Genomic DNA, 20845 nt, shown 5'->3' on the forward strand with positions numbered 1-20845 from the left:
TTGTTGTATATTTTATTTTTCACTTTCATATCATTGTAATAAATATTGTTGTTTAAATAAATATATATTAGTTATATTATTGTAGGTGTTAATATTATTGATGTTATTTTGTATAGTTTGTAATTCCTAATGTCTAATTTCAAGTGTTTTAAAAATTGAATTTGTAATTTTTAATTGAAAAGCAGACTGTAGGGTTTGTAGGGGAATGGGGTGGGATGTATTTAATTTATTAATTGTTGTTGTTTATTTTGAATTCTTTTTTAGGTGAATGAAATTGTCAATTAGTGATTATGTAAATTGATTGATTGGTTGTTATTTAAATTAGCTATTTCCATTTTAGTGTTGGGTAGTTGGGTTTGTAGGTAAATAAAGCATTTTAAACTATTTTTTTATTTTATTTACATTTTCAATTGTTAATAAATTGTGGTCATTTTATTCAATGCTTTTTTTTGTTGTTTTTTTTGTCCTCATATTACCTCAGCTAAATAAGCATCTCCCTGGTTTCTACCAACCCAATTGATTTATATCTTGGGGGTCTAGTCTCAGCTGATGTCGCTACGAATCTCCAACCTGTGTTGTACATCATGAGCTGACCGAGAGGAGTAATCATTGCACTTCCTAATCATAATGTTCATCGTCCAGTAAGTTCCAAAATGAGCCAAGCTCTGGGTTATTTCTAAACCGGTTAGCCTTTTGATCGAGATCCCTAAAGAAACTCACAGAATTCCACCACTCGTTCCATGTAGGGGGAGCCACCTGGCGCCACCTTTCACATATCTCCCTTCCTGCCAAAAGAGTCAAGTAAAATACAAGCTTGTACTGCAACCCCAAATAACCTTCCAAGCTACCCAATGGCTGCATAATACCAAACAAGATTAAGGAAGGTCTTACCTTTACTTCTTTGCCTAAAGCATCCAACATAGTCTTGCCCACACTATCCCAAAACTCTTTCAACGCTGGGCAGATGGTGAATATTTGGATATCATCTGCTTCCTGACCTCTGCACCTTTTACATTTGGCAACTCTGCCACCTCTTATGTTGGAAAGCTTGAGTGGAGACCAGTAGATTCTATGTAAAGTGAAAACATGATTTTTTCTCAGTGCAGTGGACTTAATCACAGAATAAAGCATGGCTGGAGATACTTGCCATACCTTTTTCAGCTCCTCATCAGGCAAGGAGCCTTCCCAGACTAGGTAAGGAGGTCTAATGCTTTCTTCCATTGCAGAGAGCAGGTATCCATACCAAAGTGCTACCTCCTTCTTTCTTGGTCTTAAGTCTTGAAGATCTTTCGCCATTGTTTTGTCAGATGAAGTTTGCCACTGCTGGTTCCTACTGCTGTAATTTGGTAAAACTTGAACCTAGATAACGGACAGTTTTTCAAATGTTTCCAGGCATCCAAAGACAGGCAACTATCACCTTCTATTAGGTTCCCCCAATGTGAGACACCACCGTTTTTCAGAGGTTTTGAGATGGCATCCAAGAGGCAATCTGGGGTACCCGGAGAGCCCCACACCGGAGCCAATTTGCTGTAATAAGGGATGCCCAAGCGAGAGCGACATTCAAAACATACTATATCTGCGGCATACAGAACCTTCAGGCAGACTTTCTTAAACAATTAAGGAGCTCCAAACTTATACATGAAACCCTCTTCCACACTGCCCGCCAGCATAGCTTTACACATATGGCCCACTGAGGTATTGTCGGGCCTGAATAAAAGCATCCTACTGTTTTTTAGCTGGAGTGCCTAACATTACAGTTGAAAATCCGGGAGGCCTAGACCACCATGTACAAGTTTCTGTCCTATCTTTTTCCAGGAAAGTCTAATCCCCTTACCTGCCCATATGAATGCAGAGATTTTTCCCTGTATTTTGACAAGAAGTTTCTTATCAAACTCCAACGGTATGTTGTCAATCAGATAGGCAAACTTGGGCTGGACACACATCTTAACTAAATGAATCCACCCATACTGCATGAGGGGGAGGTTCTGCCATCTCTTTAGCAACTTGTCCACTTTTTTAAAGACTTTCATTGAATTCACTTTAGGGAGCCCTTTTAACTGTAGTTTTGTTACCCCTAAGTATCTTATTTCTTTTGACAACCTAACATCATGGGCATCTTGGTTCCAAGCCATAACTTCCGTCTTGCTGCTGTATATTTCATATCCAGACATCTTCTCGAATGTCTGCACTTCAGAAAATCATTTCGGAAGAGCTCGATTGAAATCAGAGGTAAACAGAATCAAGTCATCAGCATAGAAAGTCGGCTTCCTAGAGAAACCATCTGCAGTGAAGGGGGTTATTTCTTTATTCTGCCTTAGGCTTTGAGCCAAAGGCTCAATGTATAGGTGAAAGATGATAGGAGGTAGGGGGCACCCTTGTCTCATTCCTTTCCCTATTTATAGGGGAACTGTGAGATTGCCATTCACTAATATTTGAGCTCAGGGTGCCCAATAGATTTTTTGAGGATCTCCCTAAATGTCCCACCAAAGCCAAAAGCCTTTAAAGTTTCACTCAAATATTTCCAGTTCACCTGATCGAAGTCTTTTGCTGCATCAAGGGTAATTATTGATAAAGGAGCTTCCTGTATTGTGGCAGGGTCTATTGAGCCTATCAGAGGGTGTGTGAGCTCCTTCATCTGCCTCCCTGGAAGGAAGCCCTTCTGATGCTCATTGATTAAGGGCCGAGCGATTTTACTTAAGCAGGCTGTTAATATCCCTGTGAAGATTCTATAATCACAGTTCAGTAGGGATTTTGGGCAATAAGACTGGTATTGCGTAGGGTCTTTGCCTGATATTAAAATTAGGGTAATAACAGCCTCACTCCAAGAGTCCGGAAGTGGTGAGGTGCCCTTCAACACTTCATTAAATAGTTATAGCCAGACCAGAATTATTTCTTCAGTCAATAATACATAAATTTAATTTGGGATCAAATCCGACCCTCCTGCTTTCCCTTTCTTAATTTTTTTAAGAGCAGTCAGGATTTCATTCCCTAATATAGCCTGTTTCAGATATAGTGGATTTTCGATGCCCAGTTTTAGAAGTTACAACATACAAAAAGGTTAGAGGAGGGTCCGAGGGACAGTTTAATGACCTGAGCACAGTTATTATCCCCCTGGCAAACTATGAGAAAAACAACAGATAACTGTGGGTCTCCAACAAACATAAACAAAAGACTATGTGTGTGTAGAGCTGGCTATGTGTCTGCTTCAGAATTTAAAGTGAAAACAAACTATAGGACATTTACCCATTGTGAAAAAATGTCCATCAGTTACTCGTTCTGTACCTCCCAGTACATCATTTGGTCTACTTCACAGTAGGTAGTCCATTATTCATCTCCACAGATAAAGCAAGGAGATTACTAGAAATGGATGTCTGGTAGATGTTATTTACTTGTAACTGAAAGCAGTGCATTAGTGATTAGTGAAAAGTGAATGTGTTTATGATAAAATTGGATAGTGCATGCAATGTAACTTTATTCTGGAGTCGTGCACCTCCAAATCTAAAAACAATAGAGTGCAAAAAAGTCAGATGGTTCAAACAAATAACTTCTGACTGGGTAATCTGGTCGACATGTTTCTGCGGACTTTAAAGGTCCAAACTGGTACCTGCCGCTTCCTCAGGACCCATTAACTTGATTGCTACTGCTTTTATGTGAAAAAGAATAACTACAAAAGGACAATTGTGAACAATGATGCTAAATGTCACCTGTTCTCTTCTGGTTTTCCTCCTTATTGAGTCAGAAGGTCCAAATGAAGAATCGCCAACGTACACACACATAGACAAAAAATGCAAAATATGATAACACATCATCATTAGTATGGGCTATCATTAACATTACTAAATTGTTATTCTTGGCAATATGGTCCAATGACCTTTATATGCAACCCATTGCTCAAATTATCAAGGGCTCACCTTATTTTGTAAGGGGAAACTGCCTCGCCTCACCTGGCAAACAGCTCAGGAAATTGAAGCACTGCTCTGTAGTACAGAGAATATTAAAAAGTTGTGTTGAAATATATGACCACTCAACAATGTGAGACTCAGCGAATCAAAAACACTAAATTAGTGAGCCTCAAATTTGTCATGTTATCTTATGTAAATTCGCTTGTTTTCTGGATCATCTCTTGTTTATTTTTATCATTTTATACATATCGCACTAGGCGGTGTTGGAATGCCTCGCGATAAACAAGCAGTTGGGTAAGCGCCGATTTCTCTCATATCTCGTCATCCTGTGTGGATATCACACTAGGTATAAAGAAACATCATCGTTCAGACATACTATTTAAGGTGTAAAATGTAAAGTGTCACTCAGCCCACGGTTCATGAACCTCCCAATGCGCGGCTGTGAAGTAAGTATGATTCAACCGCACAGCAATACTCTCTTCCTCTAGTTAAAGAGCCCAGCTAAACCGCGCATCATTCGAGTCAATGCGAAGTGTACAGTACATCGAGTCTGTTACTCCGCTGTTAGTGATTGGGACAACGCGCGTTGCTTATTGCATTAATCTTCACTTGCTCTATTAACATTACACCCTTACCTCTCCGTCGGTATTTATTGCATTAATCTTCACTTGCTCTATTAACATTACACTCTTACCTCTCCGTCGGTACTCCAGTCAGCCTACCGGGCTGTTTGGGGAGGTATCGCGTCCCGGGCTGGGTACTTCCTTATTGATTTTGTGCGCAATCCTGATTGGATGACAAAACTAAGATAGAACTACAGTGAATCATGGGAATTGTAGTTCACAGTGTATTTTCAAGGAACTGTTCATTAACATACCCAGAATCTTCTATCTAGATACATTAATGGATACGCTTAAATGGGTGCAAATAAAATTTGCGTATTCATACATTATTTAAGCCAACAACTGATCAAGATAAGGGGACCTCCTTACCGATTTCGTGCATGATCATGATCAAGTACATGCGCGTTGTCCCAATAACTAACAGCGGAGTAACAGACTCGATGTACTGTAGACTTCGCATTGACTCGAATGATGCGCGGTTTAGCTGGGCTCTTTAACTAGAGGAAGAGAGTATTGCTGTGCGGTTGAATCATACTTACTTCACAGCCGCGCACTGGGAGGTTCATGAACTGTGGGCTGAGTGACACTTTACATTTTACACCTTAAATAGTATGTCTGAACGATGATGTTTCTTTATACCTAGTGTGATATCCACACAGGATGACGAGATATGAGAGAAATCGGCGCTTAACCAACTGCTTGTTTATCGCGAGGCATTCCAACACCGCCTAGTGCGATATGTATAAAATGATAAAAATAAACAAGAGATGATTCAGAAAACGACCGAATTTACATAAGATAACATGGCAAATTTGAGGCTCACTAATTTAGTGTTTTTGATTCGCTGAGTCTCACATTGTTGAGTGGTCATATATTTCAACACAACTTTTTAATATTCTCTGTACTACAGAGCGGTGCTTCAATTTCCTGAGCTGTTTGCCAGGTGAGGCGAGGCAGTTTCCCTTACAAAATAAGGTGAGCCCTTGATAATTTGAGCAATGGGTTGCATATAAAGGTCATTGGACCATATTGCCAAGAATAACAATTTAGTAATGTTAATGATAGCCCATACTAATGATGATGTGTTATCATATTTTGCATTTTTTGTCTATGTGTGTGTACGTTGGCGATTCTTCATTTGGACCTTCTGACTCAATAAGGAGGAAAACCAGAAGTGAACAGGTGACATTTAGCATTATTGTTCACAATTGTCCTTTTGTATTTATTCTTTTTCACATAAAAGCAGTAGCAATCAAGTTAATGTGTCCTGAGGAAGCGGCAGGTACCAGTTTGGACCTTTAATGTCCGCAGAAACATGTCGACCAGATTACCCAGTCAGAAGTTATTTGTTTGAACCATCTGACTTTTTTGCACTCTATTGTTTTTAGATTTGGAGGTGCACGACTCCAGAATAAAGTTACATTGCATGCACTATCCAATTTTATCATAAACACATTCACTTTTCACTAATCACTAATGCACTGCTTTCAGTTACAAGTAAATAACATCTACCAGACATCCATTTCTAGTAACCATCTCCTTGCTTTATCTGTGGAGATGAATAATGGACTACCTACTGTGAAGTAGACCAAATGATGTACTGGGAGGTACAGAACGAGTAACTGATGGACATTTTTTCACAATGGGTAAATGTCCTATAGTTTGTTTTCATTTTAAATTCTGAAGCAGACACATACCCAGTTTTAGAAGTTGTCTTTCAAAAAAACAGTGATCTAACACAGCCTCATCAACCACAAGATCTTCAAGATGTAAATCTGAAATGAATTTAGTAAAGGCCAGCTCAGTCCTTTTCTTGTCTTCCACAACCTGATCCCCGCCTTCCAGTTTGATCTTCCTGATATAGTTATGGGACCCATCCATTCTACTACTCATTGCCAACAATTTTCCGCAGTTCTCCCATTGATCAAATTCACGCAGCTTACTGACTTCCAATTTCTGCTAAAGATTCTCCTCCTTCATAAGTCTAAATTTAAGTTTCAAATGCTCAACTTTCTCAACCAAACTCTCCTTTTCCTCCCCCTGGACATGCCCTCACTTCAGGTTGGCTTCTGCTACCACTAGCTGATCTTCGAGTAAAGCAATCTGCCTTTTTCTGCTCTGACCTGAGCAGCCGAGGCACCCTTCAAGGACCCCCTTAACCAGGCCTTAAAAGCATCCCATATCACATATGCGGGGGCTGAAGCTGTACTCCATTTAAAGAAATCTTCTATATCCCCTTCTATCTTGCTCATAATGTCTGATTGCAAAAGTAAACTTCTATTTAGGGTCCACCTTCTAAGAGTCAGATTCAAGGGGAGTTCAATTTTTAACCAAATTACAGCTTGATCGGACAAATGAATAGGCAAATAATATATATTTTTAACTTTTCCTGACTTTTGACACTTCCATGAAAAAGTAATCAAGTCTGGAATAGTGACCGTTCTCTTTGCTGTAAAAGGGATAGTTTCTAGAGTCACCACTGACCCTACACCACACATCGCATTGATTTAGTTTATCTAGCATAGAAAGGAGGTAGGCTTTAACTTGTGGTTGAGTGATTTGAGTGCGGGGAGAAAATCTATCCATATTATTGTTTAAAAAGACATTGAAGTCTCCATCAATTATGAGTGGAGCTTCAAAGTCTAGCAAACTATAGCAGAGATTATTCAGGGGTGATGTATCATCTTCATTCGGGCCGTAGTAACTAGCCAAGGTATACAAAGATCGACCTGTTTTAACTTCTGCCACTATCAAGTGACTGCATTTGTCTGTATTAGATCTTCGTAGCTCTATCCCAGAATTTGTTTTAATTAATATAGCGACACCTTTAGAGCAGTATTGCTTGTCTTTAGCTATTATCTTGTCTACCCACCTTTGCCCCGTAAATAGTGTTAAACATTTTGGCCGTACAAGGTGGGTTTCTTGGAGCAAAAGGACCCGAGCTGGGCTTTATTTCAAATATTGAAGAACCAAATGCTGCCTCCTTTTAACCCTTAAGCCAATTACATTCCAACCCATAACCTCCAAGAACTCACCCCCCTGCGGTCTCTCCTTATCCCCCATCATCTTCTGTCAAGGTCACACATCTCTTAACCCCAACTGTTTTGAGTGAGGACAATTTTTTTCCCTATGCTCCACACCACTCATGCACCCCCCTCCTAAAACTCCAGCCTACCGTGGGAACCCTCCTTTGCTACCTATTGGCAAAGAAGTAAATTTGAGCTGTACCCACAGAATCCAGTATTTACAACTAAATGTACCTATCACCGCCAACCGCCATCCATCGTCAGTGCCTTATCTATTTACACGCCTTACTAAGGGCCATAAAACTATCCACTTCTTGTGGGCATTGAAAATTAGGCATTTTGTTGGCCAACATCAATTTCAAAATAGCTGGAAACCTTAGCTGCACTTGGGTATCCATTTCCCTTAGAGCCTCTAAACTGTTTCCCAGCTCCCACCATCTATCTTCTGTCACACAAGAGATATCAGACCTGATTTTAAAGGTTATATCCAGGCCCTGCGTGGTTTTGTGCTTGAGGGTGGCCCCCAGAATGTTTTCCTTAAGTGTGTAGTACTGTAAATTCACCAAAATCTTTCTGGGTTTCTTCCACCCACAGATTAGTTTAAAGGGATTGCGATGTACCGCTGAATTTCAGATTCCAGAGTCATAACTGGTGCGACACGCAGGAAGATTTTTGTCCAGAGAACTATTATAAAAGACTTAACGCTGTCTCCCTCCGCCCCCTCCTTGACATACAGGATTCTGATGTTGTCCTTCCTAGAGTTATTCTCCAGTCTTTCTAACCTTTCTGATAAATCTTTCTCCCTTTGTTTTAACCTAATCACTTCCCGGCTGGTGTCATTCATGTCTGACCCAAGCTCCTGAACTTTACTTTCTAGTACCTCTATACATTGAGTTAGCACAAGTAGGATTTTCTCAAGCCTACTACATGTATCTTGATTCCTCTTCTGGTTAGTGCCCAAAGTTGAAAATCGCTCTTTAATTTCAGTAGAGATTTGACTCAGCATCCCTTGAACCATGGCCAGACCTGGCGCATCATGACTAACTTTACTCTCCTGTTGTCTTGATGTGGGATTTTTGCGCCCGGGCATTGTGTGTATCGGCTTGGGTTTCTCTCTCCCCTCCCCCTTCATTGCTGCCTGGTGGTGGGACAGAGTCATCCAGCAGCAAAAATCTATTAGCCGTGGGAATCTCTGGGTAGGGGAGAGAACCCTCCCCTATTCTAAGCATGTTCTCTAATGAGGTGACTGTCCCCTGGGAGGTCTCCATGGTAGACGGAGAATTCAGTTTAAAATACGACCTCAGTGAGAGGGTGTCACTTTAGGGCCCCTCAGGGCCGGTCTCTACTTTCTCTCTTTTAGAGAGGTGTCTTTCTTCTGCAACAGTTTGGCTGTATGCGCTACCTGGTTGCTAATTCAGCTTGTGGTTTTAACTCCCTAAAAGAAAAGGTGTTAGAGCTGAACTTGTACCTTTTGCCAAGGGATAAGTCATTAGCTGGCAGCGCTAATAGACCCACAAGCTTGCCTTCTGCTACTGACCTCCACGTTCTGTGCACTCCTTACCCTCAGATAAGTGTGTCATGGATTCCATATGTGTAGTTCTGACACCATGCTTTTGCCTCTCACCCCTTCCTTTCACTCAATTTACCTTGCGTGCGCTGCATCGCCAACTTGGCGATGCAGCGCATGCAAGGTAAATTGTTTTATCTATTTAATTACTTACCTTACTCCTGTCCGTCATATGTTGGACTCCACTACCCCCCCCCCACCCTACCCCTCACCACCCCACTGCCCCATAGCACTCCCGCCCCTGAGGCTGCTTCCAGGACGTTGAGGGCGCGTCTCTCAGCTCGAAAATCGGAGAGCGTGCCCGCAGCCCTAAACACAGCTGAGCCTCCACACATTGACCGAAAACAAACAAAGAGAGTTAAAAAAAGATCTGCATCACTTGTGGCATTTGGTGAAACAGTAAGCGGTGGTGGAGATACAAGGTGTTACTGGTTACGAACCAGAGAGTGGAGAGCAGCTCCCGGCTGGCTACCTGTAATTTTATTTGATTGTTATTGAAATGTAAAGTTTCTACAAAATATTTTATATTTATTCTTGGCTTTAATTTTATTAGTTATATTTAATAAAATTATAATATATTACATATTTAATGTTTTATTAATGTATTATTTATTATTATGGATTTATAAGGTAGCAGGGTGAGAAGTGCATTTTTTGTAATTATTTTTTATTTGTTACATTATTGTTGTATTAGTATTAGTTTTTACAGTTAATTTTATTTATTTATATAGCATACATTTTTCATTTTTAATATGTTATAATACATTTTTGTTAGGTTTTTAAATGTTTGTTTAAAAACTATTAGGATTTGCAATGCCATAAGTAACCCGTCATATGAACAACACGTTCTATGATTTTCCTTAGTTTGGAGTAGGAGTAGTAACTTTAACCCTTCCAAAGTCCAACACTTTCCCTCCTGTTGCTTGGATTGGAGTGGGAATAATAAATCCAACCGCTCCAAAGTCTGACACTTTCCTGACTCTTCTTTTGGTTGGAGTGAGAATAGTCAATCCAACTCTTCCAAAGTCCAACTCTTTCTCTGATTTTGCTTTTGTTGGAATGGGAATAGTAACTTTAACACCTCCGAAGGACAACAAGTTTCCTATTGTTGTTTATGTTTTGAAGTTGACGTTGGTGGCAGAGGTGGAGGTTGCTGGAGTTTGCTGTTGATTTCAGGGTACCGCAGGAGACTGTTCGAAATTGTAGTGTGTGGACGCCATGGAAATCTGAATCGTGGTTCGCCGTGAATCCAGAGAGGTCAGGCTTTAGCCAGTGTCCTGCTTCTACCACCTGGGTTTTGGTACCCAGAATCCTGATTCACAGCTTCTGTGCTTCATGTCAACTGCTCAGGTGGCTGGCCTGGATGCCAATGCAGCTTGAGATCCTGGTCTGCTCCCAATCTTGCCCATTACTCCCACACCTGCAGCCCTACGTGGAATTCTCGGACTGGAGACCACTGAATTTACCTGAGGGAGTTTGGAGCATGAAGCCTCTCCTTTGGCTGGTGCTGGCATTGCTCTATTTCTCTGCTGTCTGTTGCTGTCGTTTGACATTCACAGATGTGCACACCCATCGCAGAGGACTTTGGCAGTGCCAGTGGGTGGACCAGCGCCACAGTACTATGACTCTATGCACACTCCTCATGCATTACTCAAGCACCCAGTTATTCGCAGTCCTGAACTCGTGTTTTTTGCCTGAAAAGTTTTCTGATTACCCCATTGTGAAGAGGAAGTGAGCTTTTGGTGAGATGGAAGATTAGTGATGGAGCTCCGATCAAAGGTATAAAAGTGCGATCAATTAAAAGTTAAGGCACTGACAGTAAAATATGGGATATGAAACCACAAATTGGCTTATCTCCCAGCTGTTTAATGCCTAGCCTAGAGATGATTGATGGCCCTTTCTGTATGGCCCTTGCTCCTTCCTTTGGTGGCTGAACAGTAACCAGGTCTGCTCGTCAATAGCACTGAGAGTGTAGAGAAGGAGGAAAAGCTACTGATTAATAGTGGCTCCTAATTATGTCGTAAAATCTTCATTCAATTTTCCTCCACTTATTAAGGATTGGGACTGTCTCTAATTGAAAGTGAACGTAGCGGCACAGATTAAAGGAAGCTTCAAAGGGATCTGTGTGATATCCATGCATTAATAATTGTGGCACGATGCAAGTAAATATGGTATTCCCGCAGTGTCTTCCTGTTGAGTACATTCAAGTAGTGAACCAGTTATACTGATGTCCCAAAGGCAAAGGGTGAGAATGGGACACAGCCAGTATAAAGTAGTGTACCAGGACAGTTTTTTTTTTTTGCAGTCTGAATCAGTTGCTTCTCCACTAGTGAAGTCGATCTGAGACTTTATTTCTAAAACATTTAGGTCATCTGAGACAGGCCGCCCTCAGAAGCCAAACACAAATTTTGATAAAAGGAAAACAGAGGTCTCAGTTATGAACAGCGACAATCCCCCCACCTCCTCCCTTTTAAATTGGGGGAAACAGGCCCTATTAACTTTGGTGGGCACTCAGTGATACTTACTAATGAGAGAGTAGCTTGTTTATCTTCAGTTAACTCTAGGAATAGATGTGTCATTATGTCATGAATCGTGTTGAATCTCATATGGAGTGAATCTAATATGTCATGTCTTAGGAATAATGAGTATGGCAATTTAGGCATGACTGGTAATGGTCTGCATTCGGTGTCATTAACAAACTTACATATTCGCCCTTCCTCCTCATCTTCACTGATTGATGCCCTCTTAGTAATGCAGGTTACATTAAAGAGATACTGGAGACTTTGGTTTTGATAAATCCAAATCAAATGAATCAGTTGAGCATATTAAGAGATATTACAGGTGAGCCTCAAAAAGTAAATGCTTGTTTACCAAAAATAGGCCCTTTTTACTATGGCGGTCAGCCAGACGACCAATTGCCATCGCAGCGGGAATGAGACTGCCCGACAAAGAGTCGGCAGTGCCACCCATCGTATTATGATAAGACCTGCTTTTTTGTACTGCAGCTTGCACTGCAGCCCAGAAAAAAGGGCCACAGGGCAAAAAGACAGTTGGTACACATCCATGTACTGTATGCCTGGCACCATATGGGGCTTGGATGTGTGCAGGACACTTAGCAATGGCCCTCGGGGGACAGGAGCGCTGCTTGCGGCCCCCAAAATACCTTTCCAACAGTCTTTTCATGGTGGTGGGATCACTATGAAAAGGGTGCCAGAAATGGACGTAATCCCCATTGAGAATCACATTTCCATCGTCACCCCGCCGGGATCAGTAGATCCTACTGGATGCAGCGGTCCGTCCCCCGACAGTCAAGGGGCTGACTGCCTGAATCGTAATGCAGAAGTTGGCCCGAAGAGCTATCTGTCGGAGGGACCACCACCGCAACAGCTTAACTCAGCAATAGAATCGGTTAAAGATCTCCCAAGATCAGAGTACATAATTGGGCTCCCAGAGAGCACTAGCGATAACACTGATCTGACTCTCTGTGAAGTCTGCAACAGTGGGGTAGTGAAATCTTCACTGAGTGCAAAGGCTGTAACATGTGTTTTTATTCCATGATGTCCATTGTTGGTTAAGAAGGGGCCTTTTATGTATGGATTCTTAAAATTTGAATTGAATCAGATTCTCTTAGGGCCTATAAAATGTTTTATCATTTATTGCAAAAATGTAAAACACCAATTTCATCCACGTTTGGATGTAATAATAAAATTGCGAAAGTAGGAGGTAAGGGGCATAGAGAAAAGGATCCCACCCCACTTCCACTGGTTGTAATATCAAGTGAGGTGAATGAGGAATGGTGGCCACACCAATTAGGGGCTACCCCGTGCCTAAACAAATGGTTAAAAAAATCTAGGGATTAATCTTGACCAAGCGCTGTCAATGAAAGATCATTTTGCGGCCACTACAAGCTCCTGCTATTATAATATGCGCCTGTTGCGCATAATTTTTCCCCTCCTTCCTATAAATACAAGCAGAACCCTGGTTCAGGCTATGGTGATAAGCAGGCTGGACTACGGAAATGCTCTGCTACCTGGTGTTGTAGACTCCGTACTATCCAAGCTACAGGTAGTTCAGAATACAACAACTAGATTAGTCCTGAATTGTCCTGCAGGCACTGCCTCTGCGCCCTTACTGAAGGAACTACATTGGCTTTCGATAAAGAAGCATTCCTTTTTCAAAATATGCTCCCTCACATATAATGCCTTGAGAGACAAAGGCCCTCGTTACCTGCAAACAAAACTCATAACCTACATTCTCGTCCGCTACTTGAGATCAAGCACCCAAGCCCTTTTGCGCGTGCCCCGAATGCATCAAACACGCTCTGGGTGCAAGGCCTTCTCCTATCTTTCCCCAACATATTGGAACAAATTACCCCAAACTCTCCAAGAGACTCCCACACACAGCAAATCTAGAAAACTACTGAAAGCTTTTCTATAATAATTTGACTGTGGCACATATCAAACCAGGATCAGTTCACAGTGCCAAGATGCCCCCCGAGTGAGACGTGCGCTATAGTAAATTCTATTAACATAACATAACATGATAAAAAGGGCAAATAAATTATGAGTAATACAAGACCGTGCAGGAGTATTCACAAATCTCAGGGCACTAACCCAGACATAGACAATAGACCAATAAAAACTGATATGCAAACTACGTAGGGGTACGGAATAAAGACACTGACAACATAAAAGTGGTCCCTGACTTTGAGGGAGAGAGGGGTTTGATATATTTGTTTTATGTTCGTAGGAAACGAAAGATGGGAGAGAAATTGCGAGGTTAAATTCAACCAAAATTCTGTATTATTTGAGCAAATCCCAGAGCTGTCTGATATCACGTCTGATGATATTAAGACTGTCTGAAAGTACAACTGAGAGAGAACTAACAAAAACAATGATCTCAATCAATTAACCAAGTTCAGCTTGAAATAAAAAGTAACTCTAAGGTTTACACATCTAACATCTCAGTGCATAAGTTTATAACTCATGTTTAAATATTCATTGAGGGTCAGGTGGATATCTATAAAACAAGGAGTGGTAGAATTGGTATTGAATAATTGCAAAGTATATTAAAAATATGTTAAAAAAAGAGAGAGAATGTTTGTGACTACAATCAATAGTTGAGCACAGATTATTGTAGTCGACCTCAGATGCAATAGAAGAATAAACAAATGTCTTAATATTGGTTAGTTAATATGTTCACGAAAGGGTGTCTATAAATGTGCTAAATTAAATGAATAACATCAACAAGTTAATTGTCAAGTATAAATATCCTGAGGCAATTCTAATCATGGTTGGTGACTTCAACATGAGATTGCGCCCGAGTGAGGTTGTTGCAGGCTTAATCAATTTACTTGAGGCATATTCAATACCCTTTGCAAATTCGGCCTAAAGAATCCAAGGAGTTATGTAATTGGTTTGCCAGTAATGGCTTGATGGACGTTTTCCCTTGGATTACCCTGCTAACAATCCTTTAGACATTGCAACCAATTTAGCCCTGTCAATTACATGCACATATAGGCTCGGAATTTTAAATTGTTTAACAATTTTAAATTACTCAGCTGTGAAGCAGGGGATAATTAGGTCCTGCAGGTATTTGCTAATTTGGATGTTGCAACTAAAGTTGACAGAGTTCTTCCTTGAAAATGAACTATCCGGGAAGATTAACTACGAGTCTGGATTATCAATATCTACTGAGTCTGCAGTTCATTTAAGCAACTTCTGTGAATATATCTGCTTAAAAGGAATGTGCTTGATTGCTATTCATCTATCATAAATAATGTTATAGCATACATTAAATATACATCTCCAGTTAGATCAGACGGTGCCTTGAGGCAAGATGGGGCTCGTGGTCACTAGTAGTTTGATTCCTCTTGTATGAAAATGAAAAAAGAAAAATCATAAAATGCAAAAGTCTAATAGGTGTGTTCAGTCAGAAACTGTTGCCAAGGACTTTAAAGATCTGAAAGAAAGTAAAAAGAAACAATCAGACAGAAAAAAGACTACATTTTATAACAGTCAGTGTTAGGAAATGCCGCCTGTGCTATGTAAATTTGACCAAAGGCAATTCTGGGAATAATGTGTCCAAAACAAATTCTCTCTCCTTCCTGTGTTTGATACCTGAAGAACTCTGGCAGAATCATTTGGACAATCTATTTGGTCATCCAAAAGTTGCTGTGTGCTTAATTGCACATACAGATGATCTGAGACTATTCATTCATTTTCAGTACCTGCTGTTAGCTAAATAATTAAGTGATTGAAACTTAACGGAGACGCATACCCTGATATTTTGCCTGCTTGTGTTATAAAAAAATGATATTGAATGGTGGGCTGGGTTCTTGTCACTTCTCTCCCAGAAGATTCCAAATGTGGAGATATACCCACCTCCTGGAGAAGTGCTATTGTTAAACCTATTTACAAAAAAAGGTGATGGCATTTCCCCACTTAACGCCTTAACCGCTGCGGTGCGGGCGTTCTATTGAATGGGCGGGTCTCCGTCGGCCAACGCACCCGCGAGGGGCCGATGGGAGCACGGAAGGGGTTAATATAGACTGATAAGTCTAAGTGATGCTGTTTCAGACGTTTTTGCCAAAATACTGAGTTTTCTGCACTCCGTGGAGCATGTGGCATTCCGAAAAATTCCACTCCGCTTCGCATAGCAGAGTTTTCTCCTTGCTTGCCAGCGTCAAGTTGGTGAGTGTGAGAGAGGAAAATCCACCTTCCAATGAGAACTCTCAACGCAGGTTGTCACGTTTCTCAACACTGGTGGTCACGCATGGTCTCAACCGCTCATATTGAGAAACCTTCCGTTTGCATTGAGATAGCTGCCCCTCGGGTAAAAAATCTACTCAAGCAGTAAGAAAAGAAGCAGCACCCTCTTGCACTGTGCATGGTCCCGTTCGCACTCATTTTACAGTGTGGGACTAACACCCGGCGTTGAAAATCAACACGAAAGATGAAACACACTCCACTGTTTGCAGAACTCCACACCCATTGACTTGGTTTCAGTTGTGTACACTTGGCATTAATAAAAGCGACTTGTTTTACACGCTGCACTAATCCTGACTGGAGACCATACACATGCGTCAATCGAGGGTTACACCTCACACATTTACACAGTTACACCTCACACATTTTCCTTTAAAGACTTTTGTGAATTCTCTGTTTCTAGGTGGACGAACAGATTGTTTCACATGTTCACATAGGAGGCTAACTAACAGCCTTTTGATGAAGGTACAAATTGAATTTGAGATGTGATGTCTCATATTGTAAATATATTTATTTTACTTTTTTCTTTAGATTGTTTTAATATTTTTAAACTATACTTATACATTATTTACTTTACTTTTTAGAACTATTACATTTTAATTATATTATTTTTTTCTATTTTAAGTGCATTACTTATAATGCTATGTATGTTAAAATTCACATTTTATTACCTTGTTTTGGTGATATTGTGTTCATCAATATTTTTGGCCCACTGTTATGGTAATTTACATACAAACAACATTGTGGTTTCATGATCTTGTTCTCAAAATTCTGTTATAAAACCATTCTTTATTGGCTTTTTTATAAAGTAGTTTCTCAACTAGCAGGTAAGAAGATCTCTATTTGCATTCCAGGCATATACAATGCCTTATAGCGAGTCAGAGGTCTCCAATGCAGCATTGTGCAGACTGTGTTTTTTAGTGTGAGCGCATGGTTTTCTGTGGGAAATTTTTCCTAGAGCCCCTGTTATCCAATAATTGTAATTCTCTGTCTTTGCAGATGTCTAGATCAACGCAAAGTGGGGTGACCTCCAGTGCTTTAAGGAAGTTCTCGGAGGAGACATTGGGGACAATCATGCATTTGGGGTCTGTAGCGAGTGGTTGCTATATTGAAGCTGACAAGCTAAAGACTGCTAAGTGATCTGACTAGGGGCCAGATGTAGGTCACCAAATACCGGTCGATAACGGCCGATTCCGGCCGTTACCGACCGGTATTTGGTGATTGAGATGTAGGGGGCCTATATTTGACAGAATCGGTAAATTTACCGAATCGGTAAATTTACCGATTCTGTAAAATACCGAATCTGTAATTTTACCAAATGGGTCAATCCATATGTAGGTGGCACTGGAAACAGTACCACAGGCTCCTAAGAATTCGTTATTTACCATGTGATACTATTGCATTGTAAATAACGAACTTCTGTGTACATGCACATCTGTGCATGTACACCTGTGCCATGTGGCACACATACATGCCCTGAGGGCATGTATGTGTGTCACATGGCACACAAGCCTGAATCAGGGGTGCAACAGGGTGTCAAAGTGACACACTGTCCCCCTTGTAAATTCGGTAATTTTACCGAATCGGTATTTACCGATTCGGTAAATGACATTGGTTCCTATGGGCCTCATGGCCCGTAGGAATCAATGGCAATTACCAAATCGCTAAATACCGATTTGGTAATTACCGAATGTTACAGATTCGGTAAAATATTCGGTAAATATACCTACATTGCATTTACCGATTTGTAAATACCGAATCGGTAAAATTCGGTATTTACGAATCGGTAAATGCCATTTGCCTACATCGGGCCCCAAGTGTATTAGGGAAACAGAGGTGGTATTCGAGATGTGGGTGAGCAAAGGTTGAAGAGCAGAGAAATGCAAAATGAATGTAATTACCCTATCACTTCAGAAACATTAAGTGAAATTACTCAAAAGGCAAATCTGTCATTTAGAGAAATATTTTAGCACAACATAGAGCTATGTTTTACAGCACAATACACCTCGCATCACTTTTTGACACAAGGGAACATTTATTGTTAAAAAAGCTCAAAGACACAATTGTTAAGAACAACAGCTCTTACATTCTGTGAGTGGGCCTTGAATCATGCAGAGAGTTTCAAGATTTCTAGAAGAGCACATGAGTCTCAGTCATCTGTCTTGTGGAGACAAAACTTAAGTTCACTGATGATGGGAAATTTGGTTGTTTTGAGAATGAAAGGGGCACCTGAGCTGGCTAAGTAAGTGCTAAAGCCCACATATTACCTGGGGGAGGGGGGGAGGGTCAATACGCATGGGCTACAAAGATCGAGATAATATGGGGTTAATTTGGATACAGAAGACCATGTACTGTACCCAGGAGAGAGAGACGATGCCATGATGTTAAAGGAGTATGCATGCAATGTATATTTGCTATGCCTCCTGCTATGTGGTCTGGTCTGTCTAGGCTGGCCAACAAGTAGCCTATTGAATTGCTGAAGCAATGTCAGGGTTATAAGAAGGTTTAAGCCAGGTTTCAGAGATAAAAAAAAAATTGGTGTAAAAAATTGAATCAAGTCCCACACACAACATTGTTATTTAGAGAGGAAACAAGCATTTATGTGGATTCACTTGAAGGAGTTAGGTTCCAATATGATCATGGATGGGGCACAATAGCAAGTGGAAGTGCATTTAAGGAGGAACACCTGGTATGATAATAAATAAAAAAAATACTTCAAGACAGAGGATGTGAGTATGGGCGATTGACTTCGCAAGTGTGGCAAGGTTACACAAGTCATTGGAAGTGTAGACTATTTTGAGAAAGTTTTTTTCGGGGAGACAAGCCAGGGTTTCAGGTGCTAGGCATTGTCCTTGCATAAACAGTCACAGATGAGTTTGCATCTGGCACTTCTTTGTTGCACCACTGGCTCTCTTGCTGCGCGTACACACAACAGCATCCACTAAGTACCCCTTCTTGTGAAGGGAGGGCAAGTCCAGGAAGAGCGAGAGTGCTGTGCAGAAGCACAAACACAGTATGTGATAAAAAGTGAGGGGAAAAGCATGGCAACAAAATGGCGTCTAGCAAGATCTGAACCATCCCGTCTGCTCCCTTGCCATCAGCGCTACTAGGAACTTAAAACAAATGTTTAAACAAATAGACAAACAAGTAGAATCATAAAATAAGTAAAACACAGCAGCCACTGCTCGGTGAGGGTGAGGAAGGTATAGGCAGGATCAGGATGGAGGCAGGCACCTCCACATAAACATAGTATATACATATACCGTACAATAATGCTGAAATACAAGGGTGTACTACAACAGGCTATCATTGGATTACATTCTTCAGCTTCACTGAATTTCAAAGATACATTACCACATTCCTTACTAGGTGTAGTTCTAGGTGAGAACATCACTAAATATCAAGGCAGTAATACTATATGCTGGAGCTAGGTGAAGTTTTGTTGCTTTGAATTATTTTTGTACTATGGTTATAGTAGTATTCCAGGCTTCTTAGAAGTGTATGATTGCAGAGAATGTTGGTGCCACTGAACGGATCAAATTCATAACCCCCGTATAACAATCTCACTTTCCAAAGGAGCCTATTTTCTATTTTTGACAGATGTAATGGCTTAAGAATAATCCTTCTGCTATTCTGATTGACTCCCTGCCACTAATTGATTACTTCGCTGCCCACCACCATCCACAGTTGATTCTTTCAGGTTTCAAGCTCTTACTTAAACATGCTGGGCATTTTCTAGAGAAAATCTAACAATATGAAATTGCAAAATACACTCTTCTACCTTAGTTATTCAGCCTAATAAAACATAATCTATTGTGTACCACTTTTCACTAAAAACTGTTTGCCCGTTTTCTTTCTGTCACTTTCACTGGATTAGCAAAGGTGAACTACCAAAAACCATTACCACATGGCATTCTGTAGCTTCCCACGTTTGCTCAATAACAAAGGTGCATTAAATAGGATGCTAATGGGTGGGATTCTGCAGTATCACTGGATTATAAAGATGCAGTAGCACAGGCCATCGCTAGGAGGAGCTATATACAGCATTGACCCTGATTTTCAGGGGTGCCGTATCACATGTAGTTACAAGATAACATTTGCAGTCAGGAATCATGAATGCATTATAATTATGGTAATTCCACATATTTTACTAATTGAATTACTGCAGTCTTTTCTGGGTGACTATTCACCACAATTATGGTTTATTGACATGGCAAATATTGCTGAAGCTTGGTTGCTTGCATAATGCATAGATGATATCTTGAAAATATGCAAAAGAAATAGTCTAAAATGGATTGGTACTAATTATGTGGTGTCTATATTGTATGTAAAGGTCTTTTGGGCCTGACAATGTCTGACGTTCTTGGATATCTCTGAGCATTCTGTTAGAGTTTTCACAATATTTCATGGGTTATAGGCACTCTCTGCCCTTCTCTGCCACATTCCTTCCCTCCTCAATACTTCCACTGCTGCTCCTTTCAATTCAGTTATTAGCTAGCACATGCTGGAAAATCCTTCAGCCAAACCAATGTAATACTATAACTAGATGAACATGGATGAAGTACCACAAGCAATTACTACATGTTTATCTGAAAACCACGACCACTACTGAATGACAAGGGTGCATTACAACAAGCCTCTATCATGTCACTTTCTGCATTATCGTTGGATTACAAAAAAAACAGAACTCGAGGCCCTTACTAACTGATGTTCTGTCTAGCTACAGTGCAGATTTTCAAGCATGCCGTACCTTATGCATTACCAGGTGTTGTTCTGCTGCTTTGAGTTATTGTTACATAACAGCAATAGTGGTATCACAGGCGTATTACATGTTGTTATTCACAGAGCATGCTTGTACCTGTGTACTGATCATTCGCTGGGTCTACCTCCCTACTGACTAAAAATCTGCAATTCAATCCAGAGACAATTTTCTTTGCTTGAGTTGGGATTGCATGACTTA

This window comes from Lissotriton helveticus, chromosome 4_1 (genome assembly GCF_964261635.1).
Source record: "Lissotriton helveticus chromosome 4_1, aLisHel1.1, whole genome shotgun sequence".
Lineage (NCBI taxonomy): Eukaryota > Metazoa > Chordata > Amphibia > Caudata > Salamandridae > Lissotriton > Lissotriton helveticus.